Source organism: Lathyrus oleraceus, chromosome 5, assembly GCF_024323335.1.
Source record: "Lathyrus oleraceus cultivar Zhongwan6 chromosome 5, CAAS_Psat_ZW6_1.0, whole genome shotgun sequence".
In the NCBI taxonomy this organism is placed as follows: domain Eukaryota; kingdom Viridiplantae; phylum Streptophyta; class Magnoliopsida; order Fabales; family Fabaceae; genus Lathyrus; species Lathyrus oleraceus.
Window position 1 is genome coordinate 581786996 of NC_066583.1, and position 15631 is coordinate 581802626.

At 27.8% G+C, this 15631-nt stretch overlaps 15 non-coding genes across 15 annotated transcripts; all 15 read right to left on the reverse strand.

The window, feature by feature from the left end:
- Positions 1 to 263: 263 nt before the first annotated feature.
- Positions 264 to 367, reverse strand: LOC127089780 (small nucleolar RNA Z279/snoR105/snoR108). Its single transcript, XR_007791334.1, has one exon. It is a non-coding gene; the product is annotated as a small nucleolar RNA Z279/snoR105/snoR108 (small nucleolar RNA).
- A 950-nt stretch (positions 368 to 1317) lies between these two features.
- LOC127089876 (small nucleolar RNA Z279/snoR105/snoR108) lies at positions 1318 to 1421 on the reverse strand. Its single transcript, XR_007791427.1, has one exon. It is a non-coding gene; the product is annotated as a small nucleolar RNA Z279/snoR105/snoR108 (small nucleolar RNA).
- Positions 1422 to 2371: 950 nt separating this feature from the next.
- On the reverse strand, positions 2372 to 2471 carry LOC127089894 (small nucleolar RNA Z279/snoR105/snoR108). The gene has a single exon (XR_007791445.1). It is a non-coding gene; the product is annotated as a small nucleolar RNA Z279/snoR105/snoR108 (small nucleolar RNA).
- Positions 2472 to 3420: 949 nt separating this feature from the next.
- Positions 3421 to 3524, reverse strand: LOC127089867 (small nucleolar RNA Z279/snoR105/snoR108). The gene has a single exon (XR_007791418.1). It is a non-coding gene; the product is annotated as a small nucleolar RNA Z279/snoR105/snoR108 (small nucleolar RNA).
- Positions 3525 to 4473: 949 nt separating this feature from the next.
- LOC127089878 (small nucleolar RNA Z279/snoR105/snoR108) lies at positions 4474 to 4574 on the reverse strand. The gene has a single exon (XR_007791429.1). It is a non-coding gene; the product is annotated as a small nucleolar RNA Z279/snoR105/snoR108 (small nucleolar RNA).
- A 922-nt stretch (positions 4575 to 5496) lies between these two features.
- LOC127089781 (small nucleolar RNA Z279/snoR105/snoR108) lies at positions 5497 to 5600 on the reverse strand. The gene has a single exon (XR_007791335.1). It is a non-coding gene; the product is annotated as a small nucleolar RNA Z279/snoR105/snoR108 (small nucleolar RNA).
- A 949-nt stretch (positions 5601 to 6549) lies between these two features.
- On the reverse strand, positions 6550 to 6653 carry LOC127089825 (small nucleolar RNA Z279/snoR105/snoR108). The gene has a single exon (XR_007791377.1). It is a non-coding gene; the product is annotated as a small nucleolar RNA Z279/snoR105/snoR108 (small nucleolar RNA).
- Positions 6654 to 7603: 950 nt separating this feature from the next.
- On the reverse strand, positions 7604 to 7704 carry LOC127089880 (small nucleolar RNA Z279/snoR105/snoR108). Its single transcript, XR_007791431.1, has one exon. It is a non-coding gene; the product is annotated as a small nucleolar RNA Z279/snoR105/snoR108 (small nucleolar RNA).
- A 924-nt stretch (positions 7705 to 8628) lies between these two features.
- On the reverse strand, positions 8629 to 8732 carry LOC127089802 (small nucleolar RNA Z279/snoR105/snoR108). Its single transcript, XR_007791356.1, has one exon. It is a non-coding gene; the product is annotated as a small nucleolar RNA Z279/snoR105/snoR108 (small nucleolar RNA).
- Positions 8733 to 10677: 1945 nt separating this feature from the next.
- LOC127089941 (small nucleolar RNA Z279/snoR105/snoR108) lies at positions 10678 to 10777 on the reverse strand. The gene has a single exon (XR_007791489.1). It is a non-coding gene; the product is annotated as a small nucleolar RNA Z279/snoR105/snoR108 (small nucleolar RNA).
- Positions 10778 to 11662: 885 nt separating this feature from the next.
- LOC127089795 (small nucleolar RNA Z279/snoR105/snoR108) lies at positions 11663 to 11766 on the reverse strand. The gene has a single exon (XR_007791349.1). It is a non-coding gene; the product is annotated as a small nucleolar RNA Z279/snoR105/snoR108 (small nucleolar RNA).
- Positions 11767 to 12708: 942 nt separating this feature from the next.
- On the reverse strand, positions 12709 to 12812 carry LOC127089794 (small nucleolar RNA Z279/snoR105/snoR108). Its single transcript, XR_007791348.1, has one exon. It is a non-coding gene; the product is annotated as a small nucleolar RNA Z279/snoR105/snoR108 (small nucleolar RNA).
- A 947-nt stretch (positions 12813 to 13759) lies between these two features.
- Positions 13760 to 13863, reverse strand: LOC127089862 (small nucleolar RNA Z279/snoR105/snoR108). Its single transcript, XR_007791413.1, has one exon. It is a non-coding gene; the product is annotated as a small nucleolar RNA Z279/snoR105/snoR108 (small nucleolar RNA).
- A 578-nt stretch (positions 13864 to 14441) lies between these two features.
- On the reverse strand, positions 14442 to 14545 carry LOC127089854 (small nucleolar RNA Z279/snoR105/snoR108). The gene has a single exon (XR_007791405.1). It is a non-coding gene; the product is annotated as a small nucleolar RNA Z279/snoR105/snoR108 (small nucleolar RNA).
- Positions 14546 to 15495: 950 nt separating this feature from the next.
- LOC127089841 (small nucleolar RNA Z279/snoR105/snoR108) lies at positions 15496 to 15596 on the reverse strand. Its single transcript, XR_007791393.1, has one exon. It is a non-coding gene; the product is annotated as a small nucleolar RNA Z279/snoR105/snoR108 (small nucleolar RNA).
- Between the last annotated feature and the right edge of the window lie 35 nt (positions 15597 to 15631).

Consider the following 15631-nt stretch of genomic DNA (forward strand, 5'->3'; position numbering starts at 1 on the left):
AAATCATTCGAGCAGATCTTGATGGTGAATATTTAAAAAATAATTTAGTTTTCTAAATATCCAAATTTTGGTGATTATTAATTTTATTTATATTAAACAGTACATTTGTCATTTAAAAAGTTTGGCATTTTTTTTAACATTTACAATAAATTTTTAAAATATTTAATAAGAAAATAAACACATGGAATAAATTACATAAAATTATATTCAAAAGTAACAAAACATTTAATAACTAGAATTACCCCCTTTAGGTTTGGACTATAGAGATCAGATTGGTCGAAGGAGAGTGCCCAATTGTCGTAACCAGGCTTGGGGCAGACACCCAACTCGCATATTTAATGCGAGACTAGACCCCTCATCATATCTCATTACTGCCTGAAGAATCATTGATTAATAACACTATAATCTACTATTCTTATAGCGGTCATGTATTTTTATATCTCCAGATCTTCGATGTGGGATTAATATAAAGCAAATGTTTTTTGTTTACAACACTGAATTCCATGTAACAACAAGTTACAACACCACTTCCAATTTTATTGTGCGGCTTAATGTTGCATTAGTTTAGCTGCAGATTGAAGTGATCTATCAATCGGATTGGGTTCTATCTCATGGATGAGATTTGGCTTACTGTATTTTATCTTTTTCTTTTCTGAATCTTGTACTCGAAAGTCATCTCATTTTCGTGGGATGTTATAAGAAATAAAACTTATGGAGAATAAGCTTAAATAAATGTAAATTTTATAGAAACTAAAATATCATTTAATCTTATGTTATGTATTAAATTTAATCTTCAAATATCTTTAAATTAATGGCTCCTCTTTTGAAGATAGAGATAGGTTGTTTTACATATAGGTGGACCAACATGTTTGTATATACTGATGTATGTAAATCATTGAATACATTAGGCATAAGAGGTATTTTGCACTTCATCATATTTATTGATGATTATAGTAGATATAGCTATGCGTATTTAATGATACACAAATCTAAATCATTTGAAAAGTTCAAGAAATTTAAAATGAAGAAAAAAATCAATTAGACATGAATATTCAAATCATTCGAGTTGATCAAGGTGGTGAATATTTAAAAATAGTTTAGCTCTGTAAATATCCAATTTTTGGTGTTTATTATTTTTTTTTATATTAAACAAGTAAATTTGTCATGTAAAAATTTGTCATTTTTTTAACATTTACAATAAATTTTAAAAATATTTAATCAGAAAATAAACACGTGGAATAAATTACATAAAACTAAAAATTCAAAAGTAACAAAATATTTTATAACTAGACTTACCCCCTTTAGGTTTGGGCTATAGAGATCAAATTGGTCAAAGGAGAGTGCCCAATTGTCGTAACAAGGCTTGGGGCAGACACCCAAGTCGCATATGCAATGTGAGACTAGACCACTTATCATATCTCATTACTGCCTGAAGAATCATTGATTAATAGCACTATAATCTACTATTCTTATAGGGGTCATGTATTTCTATATCTCCAGATCTTCGATGCAGGACTAATATAAAGCACATGTTTTTTGTTTACAACACTCAATTCCATGTAGCATCAAGTTACAACACCACTTCCAATTTTGTTGTGCAGCTCAATGTTGTATTAGTTTAGCTGCAGATTCAAGGGATCTATCAATCGTTTTGGGGTCTATCTAATGGACTATATTTGGCTTAATGTATTTTATCTTTTTCTTTTCTGAATCTTGTACTCGAATGTCGTCTCATTTTCATGGGATGTTATAAGAAATAAAACTCATGGATAATAAACTTAAGTAAATGTAAATTTTATAGAAACTAAAATATCATTTAATCTTATGTTATGTATTAAATTTAATCTTCAAATATTTTAAATTAATGGATCCTCATTTTTAAGATAGACATAAGGGTGTTTTACATATGTGTGGACCAACATGTCTGTATATATTGATGTATGTGAATCGTTAAGTACATTAGGCATTAGAAGTATTTAGCACTTCATCATACTTATTGATGATTATAGTAGATATGGTTATGTGTATTTAATGATACCCAAATCTAAATCCTTTGAAAAGTTTAAGAAATTCAAAATGAAGAATAAAATCAATTGGACATTAATATTAAAATCATGCGAGCTGATCAAGGTGGTGAATATTAAACAAATAATTTAGTTTTCTAAATATCCAAATTTTGGTGCTTATTAATTTTCTTTATATTAAATAGTAAATTTGTCATGTAAAAAGTTTGACATTTTTTTAACATTTATAATAAATTTAAAAAATACTAAATAAGAAAATAAACACATGGAATAAATTACATAAAATTAAATTCAAAAGTAAAAAAGCATTTTATAACTAGAATTACGCCCTTTAGTTTTGGACTATAGAGATCAGATTGGTCAAAGGAGAGTGCCCAATTGTCGTAACCAAGATTAGGGCAGACACCCAACTCGCATATTTAATGCGAGACTAGACGATCATTTCTCATTACTGCCTGAAGAATCATTGATTAATAACACTATAATCTACTATTCTTATAGCGGTCATGTATTTTTATATCTCCAGATCTTCGATGTGGGATTAATATAAAGCAAATGTTTTTTGTTTACAACACTGAATTCCATGTAGCAACAAGTTACAACACCACTTCCAATTTTATTGTGCGGCTTAATGTTGCATTAGTTTAGCTGCAGATTGAAGTGATCTATCAATCAGATTGGGTTCTATCTCATGGACGAGATTTGGCTTACTGTATTTTATCTTTTTCTTTTCTGAATCTTGTACTCGAAAGTCATCTCATTTTCGTGGGATGTTATAAGAAATAAAACTTATGGAGAATAAGCTTAAATAAATGTAAATTTTATAGAAACTAAAATATCATTTAATCTTATGTTATGTATTAAATTTAATCTTCAAATATCTTTAAATTAATGGCTCCTCTTTTGAAGATAGAGATACGGGTGTTTTACATATTGGTGGACCAACATGTTTGTATATACTGATGTATGTGAATCATTGAATACATTAGGCATAAGAGGTATTTTGCACTTCATCATATTTATTGATGATTATAGTAGATATAGTTATGCGTATTTAATGATACACAAATCTAAATCATTTGAAAAGTTCAAGAAATTTAAAATGAAGAAAAAAATCAATTGGACATGAATATTCAATTCATTCGAGTTGATCAAGGTGGTGAATATTTAAAAATAGTTTAGCTCTGTAAATATCCAATTTTTGGTGTTTATTAATTTTTTTTATATTAAACAAGTAAATTTGTCATGTAAAAATTTGTCATTTTTTTAACATTTACAATAAATTTTAAAAACATTTAATAAGAAAATAAACACGTGGAATAAATTACATAAAACTAAATTCAAAAGTAACAAAATATTTTATAACTAGACTTACCCCCTTTAGGTTTGGGCTATAGAGATCAAATTGGTCAAAGGAGAGTGCCCAATTGTCGTAACAAGGCTTGGGGCAGACACCCAAGTCGCATATGCAATGTGAGACTAGACCACTCATCATATCTCATTACTGCCTGAAGAATCATTGATTAATAACACTATAATCTACTATTCTTATAGGGGTCATGTATTTCTATATCTCCAGATCTTCGATGCAGGACTAATATAAAGCACATGTTTTTTGTTTACAACACTAATTCCATGTAGCATCAAGTTACAACACCACTTCCAATTTTGTTGTGCAGCTCAATGTTGTATTAGTTTAGCTGCAGATTCAAGGGATCTATCAATCGTTTTGGGGTCTATCTAATGGACTATATTTGGCTTAATGTATTTTATCTTTTTCTTTTCTGAATCTTGTACTCGAATGTCGTCTCATTTTCATGGGATGTTATAAGAAATAAAACTCATGGATAATAAACTTAAGTAAATGTAAATTTTATAGAAACTAAAATATCATTTAATCTTATGTTATGTATTAAATTTAATCTTCAAATATTTTAAATTAATGGATCCTCATTTTTAAGATAGACATAAGGGTGTTTTACATATGGGTGGACCAACATGTCTGTATATATTGATGTATGTGAATCATTGAGTACATTAGGCATTAGAAGTATTTAGCACTTCATCATATTTATTGATGATTATAGTAGATATGGTTATGTGTATTTAATGATACCCAAATCTAAATCCTTTGAAAAGTTTAAGAAATTCAAAATGAAGAATAAAATCAATTGGACATTAATATTAAAATCATGCGAGCTGATCAAGGTGGTGAATATTTAACAAATAATTTAGTTTTCTAAATATCCAAATTTTGGTGCTTATTAATTTTTTTTATATTAAATAGTAAATTTGTCATTTAAAAAGTTTGGCATTTTTTTAACATTTATAATAAATTTAAAAAATACTAAATAAGAAAATAAACACATGGAATAAATTACATAAAATTAAATTCAAAAGTAAAAAAGCATTTTATAACTAGAATTACGCCCTTTAGGTTTGGATTATAGAGATCAGATTGGTCAAAAGAAGAGTGCCCAATTGTCGTAACCAAGATTAGGGCAGACACCCAACTCGCATATTTAATGCGAGACTAGACGATCATTTCTCATTACTTCCTGAAGAATCATTGATTAATAACACTATAATCTACTATTATTATAGCAGGCATGTATTTTTATATCTCCAGATCTTCGATGTAGGACTATTATAAAGAAAATGTTTTTTGTTTACAACACTCAATTCCATGTAGCAACAAGTTTACAACACCACTTTGAATTTTATTGTGCGGCTCAATGTTTAGCTATAGACTAAAGTGATCTATCAATCGCTTAGGGTTCTATCTCATGGACGAGATTTGGCTTAATGTATTTTATCTTTTTCTTTTCTGAATCTTATACTCGAATGTCATCTCATTTTCATGGGATGTTTGTTATAAGAAATAAAACTTATGGAGAATAAGCTTAAATAAATGTAAATTTTATAGAAACTAAAATATCATTAAATCTTATGTTATGTATTAAATTAATGGGTCCTCTTTTGAAGATAGAGATAAAAGTGTTTTACATATGGGTGGACCAACATGTCTGTATATACTGATTAATGTGAATCATTGAATAAATTAGGCAAAGAGGTATTTAATACTTCATCCTATTTATTGATGATTATAGTAGATATAGTTATGCGTATTTAATGATACACAAATCTAAATCCTTTGAAAAGTTCAAGAAATTCAAAATTAGAACAAAATCAATTGGACATGAATATTAAAATCATTCGAGCAGATCTTGGTGGTGAATATTTAAAAAATAATTTAGTTTTCTAAATATCCAAATTTTGGTGATTATTAATTTTTTTTATATTAAACAGTACATTTGTCATTTAAAAAGTTTGGCATTTTTTTTAACATTTACAATAAATTTTTAAAATATTTAATAAGAAAATAAACACATGGAATAAATTACATAAAATTATATTCAAAAGTAACAAAACATTTAATAACTAGAATTACCCCCTTTAGGTTTGGACTATAGAGATCAGATTGGTCGAAGGAGAGTGCCCAATTGTCGTAACCAGGCTTGGGGCAGACACCCAACTCGCATATTTAATGCGAGACTAGACCCCTCATCATATCTCATTACTGCCTGAAGAATCATTGATTAATAACACTATAATCTACTATTCTTATAGCGGTCATGTATTTTTATATCTCCAGATCTTCGATGTGGGATTAATATAAAGAAAATGTTTTTTGTTTACAACACTGAATTCTATGTAGCAACAAGTTACAACACCACTTCCAATTTTATTGTGCGGCTTAATGTTGCATTAGTTTAGCTGCAGATTGAAGTGATCTATCAATCAGATTGGGTTCTATCTCATGGACGAGATTTGGCTTACTGTATTTTATCTTTTTCTTTTCTGAATCTTGTACTCGAAAGTCATCTCATTTTCGTGGGATGTTATAAGAAATAAAACTTATGGAGAATAAGCTTAAATAAATGTAAATTTCATAGAAACTAAAATATCATTTAATCTTATGTTATGTATTAAATTTAATCTTCAAATATCTTTAAATTAATGGCTCCTCTTTTGAAGATAGAGATACGGGTGTTTTACATATTGGTGGACCAACATGTTTGTATATACTGATGTATGTGAATCATTGAATACATTAGGCATAAGAGGTATTTTGCACTTCATCATATTTATTGATGATTATAGTAGATATAGTTATGCGTATTTAATGATACACAAATCTAAATCATTTGAAAAGTTCAAGAAATTTAAAATGAAGAAAAAAATCAATTGGACATGAATATTCAAATCATTCGAGTTGATCAAGGTGGTGAATATTTAAAAATAGTTTAGCTCTGTAAATATCCAATTTTTGGTGTTTATTAATTTTTTTTATATTAAACAAGTAAATTTGTCATGTAAAAATTTGTCATTTTTTTAACATTTACAATAAATTTTAAAAACATTTAATAAGAAAATAAACACGTGGACTAAATTACATAAAACTAAATTCAAAAGTAACAAAATATTTTATAACTAGACTTACCCCCTTTAGGTTTGGGCTATAGAGATCAAATTGGTCAAAGGAGAGTGCCCAATTGTCGTAACAAGGCTTGGGGCAGACACCCAAGTCACATATGCAATGTGAGACTAGACCACTCATCATATCTCATTACTGCCTGAAGAATCATTGATTAATAGCACTATAATCTACTATTCTTATAGGGGTCATGTATTTCTATATCTCCAGATCTTCGATGCAGGACTAATATAAAGCACATGTTTTTTGTTTACAACACTATATTCCAAGTAGCATCAAGTTACAACACCACTTCCAATTTTGTTGTGCAGCTCAATGTTGTATTAGTTTAGCTGCAGATTCAAGGGATCTATCAATCGTTTTGGGGTCTATCTAATGGACTATATTTGGCTTAATGTATTTTATCTTTTTCTTTTCTGAATCTTGTACTCGAATGTCGTCTCATTTTCATGGGATGTTATAAGAAATAAAACTCATGGATAATAAACTTAAGTAAATGTAAATTTTATAGAAACTAAAATATCATTTAATCTTATGTTATGTATTAAATTTAATCTTCAAATATTTTAAATTAATGGATCCTCATTTTTAAGATAGACATAAGGGTGTTTTACATATGGGTGGACCAACATGTCTGTATATATTGATGTATGTGAATCATTGAGTACATTAGGCATTAGAAGTATTTAGCACTTCATCATATTTATTGATGATTATAGTAGATATGGTTATGTGTATTTAATGATACCCAAATCTAAATCCTTTGAAAAGTTTAAGAAATTCAAAATGAAGAATAAAATCAATTGGACATTAATATTAAAATCATGCGAGCTGATCAAGGTGGTGAATATTTAACAAATAATTTAGTTTTCTAAATATCCAAATTTTGGTGCTTATTAATTTTTTTTATATTAAATAGTAAATTTGTCATTTAAAAAGTTTGGCATTTTTTTAACATTTATAATAAATTTAAAAAATACTAAATAAGTAAATAAACACATGGAATAAATTACATAAAATTAAATTCAAAAGTAAAAAAGCATTTTATAACTAGAATTACGCCCTTTAGGTTTGGATTATAGAGATCAGATTGGTCAAAAGAAGAGTGCCCAATTGTCGTAACCAAGATTAGGGCAGACACCCAACTCGCATATTTAATGCGAGACTAGACGATCATTTCTCATTACTTCCTGAAGAATCATTGATTAATAACACTATAATCTACTATTATTATAGCAGGCATGTATTTTTATATCTCCAGATCTTCGATGTAGGACTATTATAAAGAAAATGTTTTTTGTTTACAACACTCAATTCCATGTAGCAACAAGTTTACAACACCACTTTGAATTTTATTGTGCGGCTCAATGTTTAGCTATAGACTAAAGTGATCTATCAATCGCTTAGGGTTCTATCTCATGGACGAGATTTGGCTTAATGTATTTTATCTTTTTCTTTTCTGAATCTTATACTCGAATGTCATCTCATTTTCATGGGATGTTTGTTATAAGAAATAAAACTTATGGAGAATAAGCTTAAATAAATGTAAATTTTATAGAAACTAAAATATCATTAAATCTTATGTTATGTATTAAATTAATGGGTCCTCTTTTGAAGATAGAGATAAAAGTGTTTTACATATGGGTGGACCAACATGTCTGTATATACTGATTAATGTGAATCATTGAATAAATTAGGCAAAAGAGGTATTTAATACTTCATCCTATTTATTGATGATTATAGTAGATATAGTTATGCGTATTTAATGATACACAAATCTAAATCCTTTGAAAAGTTCAAGAAATTCAAAATTTAGAACAAAATCAATTGGACATGAATATTAAAATCATTCGAGCAGATCTTGGTGGTGAATATTTAAAAAATAATTTAGTTTTCTAAATATCCAAATTTTGGTGATTATTAATTTTTTTTATATTAAACAGTACATTTGTCATTTAAAAAGTTTGGCATTTTTTTTAACATTTACAATAAATTTTTAAAATATTTAATAAGAAAATAAACACATGGAATAAATTACATAAAATTATATTCAAAAGTAACAAAACATTTAATAACTAGAATTACCCCCTTTAGGTTTGGACTATAGAGATCAGATTGGTCGAAGGAGAGTGCCCAATTGTCGTAACCAGGCTTGGGGCAGACACCCAACTCGCATATTTAATGCGAGACTAGACCCCTCAACATATCTCATTACTGCCTGAAGAATCATTGATTAATAACACTATAATCTACTATTCTTATAGCGGTCATGTATTTTTATATCTCCAGATCTTCGATGTGGGATTAATATAAAGAAAATGTTTTTTGTTTACAACACTGAATTCTATGTAGCAACAAGTTACAACACCACTTCCAATTTTATTGTGCGGCTTAATGTTGAATTAGTTTAGCTGCAGATTAAAGTGATCTATCAATCACATTGGGTTCTATCTCATGGACGAGATTTGGCTTACTGTATTTTATCTTTTTCTTTTCTGAATCTTGTACTCGAAAGTCATCTAATTTTCCTGGGATGTTATAAGAAATAAAACTTATGGAGAATAAGCTTAAATAAATGTAAATTTTATAGAAACTAAAATATCATTTAATCTTATGTTATGTATTAAATTTAATCTTGAAAATATATTTAAATTAATGGCTCCTCTTTTGAAGATAGAGATAAGGGTGTTTTACATATGGGTGGACCAACATGTGTGTATATACTGATGTATGTGAATCATTGGATACATTAGGCATAAGAGGTATTTTGTACTTCATCATATTTATTGATGATTATAGTAGATATAGTTATGCGTATTTAATGATACACAAATCTTATTCCTTTGAAAAGTTCAAGAAATTTAAAATGAAGAAAAAAATCAATTGGACATGAATATTCAAATCATTCGAGCTAATCAAAATGGTGAATATTTAAAAAATAGTTTAGCTCTCTAAATATCCAATTTTTCGTGTTTATTAAATCCTTTTATATTAAACAAGTAAATTTGTCATGTAAAAATTTGGCATTTTTGTAACATTTACAATAAATTTTACATAAAACTAAATTCAAAAGTAACAAAATATTTTATAACTAGATTTACCCCTTTTAGGTTTGGGCTATAGAGATCAAATTGGTCAAAGGAGAGTGCCCAATTGTCGTAACTAAGCTTGGGGCAGACACCCAACTCGCATAACTCATCATATCTCATTACTGCCTTAAGAATCATTGATTAGTAACACTATAATATACTATTCTTATAGGGGCCGTGTATTTCTATATCTCCAGATCTTCGATGTAGGACTAATATAAAGCACGTGTTTTTTGTTTTGCAACACTCAATTCCATGTAGCAATAAAATACAACACCACTTCCAATTTTGTTGTGCCTCAATGTTGTATTAGTTTAGCTGCAGATTTAAGGAATTTATCAATCGCTTTGGGTTCTATCTAATGTACGAGATTTGGCTTAATGTATTTTATCTTTTTCTTTTCTGAATCTTGTACTCGAATGTCGTCTCATTTTCATGGGATGTTATAAGAAATAAAACTCATGGATAATAAACTTAAGTAAATGTAAATTTTTTAGAAACTAAAATATCATTTCATCTTATGTAATGTAGTAAATTTAATCTTCAAATATTTTAAATTAATGGATCCTCATTTTTAAGATAGACAAAAGGGTGTTTTACATATGGGTGGACCAACATGTATGTATATATTGATGTATGTGAATCATTGAGTACATTAGGCATTAGAAGTATTTAGCACTTCATCATATTTATTGATGATTATAGTAGATATGGTTATGTGTATTTAATGATACCCAAATCTAAATCCTTTGAAAAGTTTAAGAAATTCAAAATGAAGAATAAATTCAATTGGACATTAATATTAAAATCATGCGAGCTGATCAAGGTGGTGAATATTAAACAAATAATTTAGTTTTCTAAATATCCAAATTCGGTGCTTATTAATTTTTTATATATTAAATAGTAAATTTGTCATGTAAAAAGTTTGGCATTTTTTTAACACTTATAATAAATTTTAAAAATACTAAATAAGAAAATAAACACATGGAATAAATTACATAAAATTAAATTCAAAAGTAACAAAGCATTTTATAACTAGAATTACGCCCTTTAGGTTTGGACTATAGAGATCAGATTGGTCAAAGGAGAGTGCCCAATTGTCATAACCAAGATTAGGGCAGACACCCAACTCGCATATTTAATGGGAGACTAGACGATCATTTCTCATTACTTCCTGAAGACTCATTGATTAATAACACTATAATCTACTATTATTATAGCAGTCATGTAATTCTATATCTCCAGATCTTCGATGTTGGACTATTATAAAGAAAATGTTTTTTGTTTACAACACTCAATTCCATGTATCAACAATGGTTAGCTGTAGACTAAAGTGATCTATCAATCGCTTTGGGTTCTATCTCATGGACGAGATTTGGCTTAATGTATTTTATCATTTCCTTTTCTGAATCTTGTACTCGAATGTCATCTCATTTTCATGGGATGTTTGTTATAAGAAATAAAACTTATGGAGAATAAGCTAAAATAAATGTAAATTTTATAGAAACTAAAATATCATTAAATCTTATGTTATGTATTAAATTAATGGGTCCTCTTTTGAAGATAGAGATAAGAGTGTTTTACATATGGGTGGACCAACATGTCTGTATATACTGATGTATGTGAATCATTGAATAAATTAGGCATCAGAGGTATTTGATACTTCATACTATTTATTGATGATTATAGTAGATATAGTTATGCGTATTTAATGATACACAAATCTAAATCCTTTGAAAAGTTCAAGAAATTCAAAAGTAAGAACAAAATCAATTGGAGACGAATATTAAAATCATTCGAGCAGATCTTGGTGGTGAATATTTAAAAAATAATTTAGTTTTCTAAATATCCAAATTTTGGTGATTATTAATTTTTTTTATATTAAACAGTACATTTTTCATGTAAAAAGTTTGGCATTTTTTTTAACATTTACAATAAATTTTTAAAATATTTAATAAGAAAATAAACACATGGAATAAATTACATAAAATTATATTCAAAAGTAACAAAACATTTAATAACTAGAATTACCCCTTTAAGTTTGGACTATAGAGATCAGATTGGTCAAAGGAGAGTGCCCAATTGTCGTAACCAGGCTTGGGACAGACACCCAACTCGCATATTTAATGCAAGACTAGACCCCTCATCATATCTCATTACTGCCTGAAGAATCATTGATTAATAAGACTATAATCTACTATTCTTATAGCGGTCATGTATTTTTATATCTTCAGATCTTCGATGTGGGATTAATATAAAGCAAATGTTTTTTATTTACAACACTGAATTCCATGTAGCAACAAGTTACAACACCACTTCCAATTTTATTGTGCGGCTTAATGTTTCATTAGTTTAGCTGCAGATTGAAGTGATCTATCAATCGCATTTGGTTCTATCTCATAGACGAGATTTGGGTTACTGTATTTTATCTTTTTCTTTTCTGAATCTTGTACTGGAAAGTCATCTCATTTTTCTGGGATGTTATAAGAAATAAAACTTATGGAGAATAAGCTTAAAAAAATGTAAATTTTATTGAAACTAAAATATCATTTAATCTTATGTTATGTATTAAATTAAATCTTCAAATATCTTTAAATTAATGGCTCCTCTTTTGAAGATAGAGATAAGGGTGTTTTACACATGAACATGTTTGTATATACTGATGTATGTGAATCATTGAATACATTAGGCATAAGAGGTATTTTGTACTTCATCATATTTATTGATGATTATAGTAGATATAGTTATGCGTATTTAATGATACACAAATCTAAATCCTTTGAAAAGTTCAAGAAATTTAAAATGAAGAAAAAAATCAATTTGACATGAATATTCAAATCATTCGAGCTAATCAAAATGGTGAATATTTAAAAAATTGTTTGGCTCTCTAAATATCCAATTTTTGGTGCTTATTAAATTTTTTTATATTAAACTAAAAATTTGTCATGTAAAAAGTTTGGCATTTTTTTAACATTTACAATAAGTTTTAAAAATATTTAATAAGAAAATAAACACACGGAAAAAATTACATAAAATTAAATTCAAAAGTAACAAAACATTTTATAACTAGAATTACCCCGTTTAGGTTTGGACTATAGAGATGAGATTGGTCAAAGGAGAGTGCCCAATTGTCATAACCAAGATTAGGGCAGACACCCAACTCGCATATTTAATGCGAGACTAGACCACTCATCATATCTCATTAATTCCTGAAGAATCATTGATTAATAACACTATAATCTACTCTTTTTTTATAACGGTCATGTATTTCTATATCTCCAGATCTTGGATGTGGGAGTAATATATAGCAAATGTTTTTTGTTTACAACACTGAATTCCGTGTAGCGACAAGTTACAAAACCACTTCCAATTTTATTGTGCGGCTCAATGTTGTGTTAGTTTAGCTGTAGATTCAAGTGATCTATTAATCGCTTTGGGTTCTATCTCATGGACGAGATTTGGCTTAATGTATTTTATCTTTTTCTTTTATAAATCTTGTACTCGAAAGTCATCTCATTTTCATGGGATGTTATAAGAAATAAAACTTATGGAGAATAAGCTTAAATAAATGTAAATTTTATAGAAACTAAAATATCAATTAATCTTATGTTATGTATTAAATTTAATCTTCAAAAATCTTTAAATTATTGGCTCCTCTTTTGAAGATAGAGGTGTTTTACATATGGGTGGACCAACAACTTTATATATACTGATGTATGTGAATCATTTAATACATTAGGTATACGAGGTATTTAGTACTTCATCATATTTATTGATGATTATAGTAGATATAGTTATCTGTATTTAATGATACACAAATCTAAATCCTTTGAAAAATTCAAGAAATTTAAAATTAAGAAAAAAACCAATTGGACATGAATATTCAAATCATTCGAGCTGATCAGGGTGGTGAATATTTAAAAAATAGTCTAGCTCTCTAAATATCAAATTTTGGGTGTTTACTGAATGTTTTTTTTATTAAACAAGTAAATTTGTAATGTAAAAATTTGGAATTTTGTTTACATTTACAATAAATTTTAAAAATATTTAATAAGAAAATAAACACATGAAATAAATTACGTAAAATTAAATTCAAAAGCAATAAAATATTTTATAACTAGATTGATTCCTTTTAGGTTTGGGGTATAAAGATCAAATTGGTCAAAGGAGAGTGCCCAATCGTCGTAACCAGGCTTGGGGGAGACACCCTACTCGCATATTTAATGCGAGACTAGAGCACTTATCATATCTCATTACTGCCTGATGAATCATTGATTAATAACATTATAATCTACTATTCTTATAGGGGTCATGTATTTCTATATCTCCCGATCTTCGATGCAGGACTAATATAAAGCACATGTTTTTTGTTTCCAACATGTTTGTATATACTGATGTATGTGAATCATTGAATACATTAGGCATAAGAGGTATTTTGGACTTCATCATATTTATTGATGATTATAGTAGATATAGTTATGTGTATTTAATGACACACAAATCTAAATCCTTTGAAAAGTTCAAGAAATTTAAAATGAAGAAAAAAGTCAATTGGACATGAATATTCAAATCATTCGAGCTAATCAAAATGGTGAATATTTAAAAAATAGTTTAGCTCTCTAAATATCCAATTTTTGGTGTGTATTAAATCTTTTTATATTAAACAAGTAAAATTGTCATGTAAAAATTAGGCATTTTTGTAACATTTACAATAAATTTTAAAAATATTTATTAAGAAAATAAACACATGGAATATCTTACATAAAACTAAATTCAAAAGTAACAAAATATTTTATAACTAGATTTACCCCCTTTAGGTTTGGGCATATAGAGATCAAATTGGTCAAAGGAGAGTGCCCAATTGTCGTACCCAAATTTGGGGCAGACACCCAACTCGCATATTTAATGCAAGACTAGACCACTCATCATATCTCATTACTTCCTGAAGAATCATTGATTAATAACACTATAATCTACTATTCTTATAGGGGTCGTGTATTTCTATATCTCCAGATCTTCGATGTAGGACTAATATAAAGCACGTGTTTTTTGTTTTGCAACACTCAATTCCATGTAGCAACAAGTTACAACACCACTTCCAATTTTGTTGTGCCTCAATGTTGTATTAGTTGAGCTGCAGATTTAAGGAATTTATCAATCTCTTTGGGTTCTATCTAATGTACGAGATTTGGCTTAATGTATTTTATCTTTTTCGTTTCTGAATCTTGTACTCGAATGTCGTCTCATTTTCATGGGATGTTATAAGAAATAAAACTCATGGATAATAAACTTAAGTAAATGTAAATTTTATAGAAACTAAAATATCATTTAATCTTATGTTGTGTATTAAATTTAATCTTCAAATATTTTAAATTAATGGATCCTCATTTTTAAGATAGACATAAGGGTGTTTTACATATGGGTGGACCAACACGTCTGCATATATTGATGTATGTGAATCATTGAGTACATTAGGCATTAGAAGTATTTAGCTCTGCATCATATTTATTGATGATTATAGTAGATATGGTTATGTGTATTTAATGATACCCAAATCTAAATCCTTTGAAAAGTTTAAGAAATTCAAAATGAAGAATAAAATCAATTGGACATTAATATTAAAATCATGCGAGCTGATCAAGGTGGTGAATATTTAACAAATAATTTAGTTTTCTAAATATCCAAATTTTGGTGCTTATTAATTTTTTTTATATTAAATAGTAAATTTGTCATTTAAAAAGTTTGGCATTTTTTTTAACATTTATAATAAATTTTAAAAATACTAAATAAGAAAATAAACACATGGAATAAATTACATAAAATTAAATTCAAAAGTAACAAAGCATTTTATAACTAGAATTACGCCCTTTAGGTTTGGACTATAGAGATCAGATTGGTCAAAGGAGAGTGCCCAATTGTCGTAACCAAGATTAGGGAAGACACCCAACTCGCATATTTAATGCGAGACTAGACCACTCATATCTCATTACTTCCTGAAGAATCATTGATTAATAACACTA